Source organism: Balaenoptera acutorostrata, chromosome 15 (genome assembly GCF_949987535.1).
Source record: "Balaenoptera acutorostrata chromosome 15, mBalAcu1.1, whole genome shotgun sequence".
Lineage (NCBI taxonomy): Eukaryota > Metazoa > Chordata > Mammalia > Artiodactyla > Balaenopteridae > Balaenoptera > Balaenoptera acutorostrata.
In genome coordinates, this window is record NC_080078.1 from 16,999,178 (window position 1) to 17,000,996 (window position 1,819).

Sequence of the window (1,819 nt, forward strand, 5' to 3'; positions counted from 1 at the left end):
AACTACTGAGCCTGCGCTCTAGAGCCCGTGCTCCGCAACAAGAGAAGCCACCGCAATGAGAAGCCCGTGCACCGCAACTAGAGAAAGCCCGCGCGAAGCAGTGAAACCCAGCACAGTCTAAATAAATAAATAAATAAATTTTAAAAATAAATAAATAAAGCCAGGATTGGTTTGGGATCAGAGGTGAGGGAATGATAGAAGAGGGATGTATGTGTCAAGCTGTGGGGTTCTGTGACAGGTTGAATCTGAGAGTAGTAAGAGCGACAGATTCTCGTGTCTGGGGATAAATTGACAGTAGGGATGTTATCAAGAAATTGTCGGGCTAGTCTTTGTGTTCAGAAATACAAGAAGAGCAGGGGTGCAGAGTGGGCTTGATAATGAGGTTGGTTTTACGAATGTTGAGTTTGAGGTTCCTCTGGGACATAAGCAAGGCAGTTGGAGGTTAAGGTTTGGGATGCATATTAATTAGACTATTAAGCTGCTCTAACAAATGGACTCCAAAGCAATGATTCACACAAAATAGTTTAGTTCTCATGTGACAGTCCAGAGGTAGGTGAGTGGCCCTGGCTTGCAGTTAAGCAACTATATTACAGGATCATCTGGGGACTCAGGGTCCTACTGTCTTAATGCTTCACCATCCCCTAGGTGGTGGTTCTCATCTGTATGGTTGAAGCTAGTGCACCAGCCCCACATCTTTGTTCAGGCCCATAGGAAGAGGAAGAGAAAATAGAGGGCCTGGAAATTACCCTGATCCCGTGGGCTAGAACCTAGTCTCAAATTCTTACCATCCTGTGGAGAAGGCTAAAATGCCTCTATCTGGATGGTTGTGTGTTCATTTAAACTTGGGGGTTATATTATTAAAAGAAGAGGAGAGTGGACCATGGGGGCACAATTATTAGTCTGTCACAGAAGGAAAAGAACAAAAGATTTTGGATTGAGTGGCTTGTAAATGGTTGTCAAAAGTATGGTAGTGGGTAACATTTATCAGAGCCAGCATTATTGACTGTTTACATGCTGGGTGTTTTACATGCCTTACTTCATTTAATCCTTCTAGAATAACCCTGTTATCTCCATTTTATAGTTGAGAAAACTGACATTAAGTGATTTGCCTGAGATCACATAACTAGGAAGTACGGTAGATAGATGCACAATAAGGCAGCCTTACTCTGTGATCCTAGCTCTTAACCGTTGTACTTAGTGATAATTATATTTCAGGAATGGTCAGCATAGAGGAGAAGACAGCTAATGACTGAACTCTCAGCATGTGAGTGGTAGGAGAAAGGGGGAAGGCAAAGAAAGGAGTGGCCACAGAGGCAGTAGAACCAGGGAGGAAAGGTGATGGAAAGGCTGAAGAGTCTGCATCTCTAGACTAGGCTTCCCCGTACTAAATTTGGCCAGTTTAGCATCCTTTGGCAGAAGGTACAGTCATCGTGTTGCCCGGTTCCATGAAGTCCCTTTCCATTTTCCAGTCTAGAACTGGTAACCACTGAACAGTGTTGTCAAAGCTTTTTCTGTCTGGGGCTAGATATTAAATATTTTAAGCTTTGTAGGCCACATGTGATCTGTCACATATACCGTTTTTCTTTTGAACAACTCTTTAAACATGTAAAATCCAGTCTTGGCTAACTGATTGTACAGAAACAATCCGCGGACCAGATTTGCCCCAATCCCTGCCCTAGATACAGAGTGATTGGTGCCACCTGGAATTGTACCACATGGCATTATTGACGGAGGCCTAGAATACGTTCAGCATGATTTTGCCTCAGCCTGGCCTTACGGAGGGAGGCAAAATATGACCTCTGCCAATGCACACCCTTCA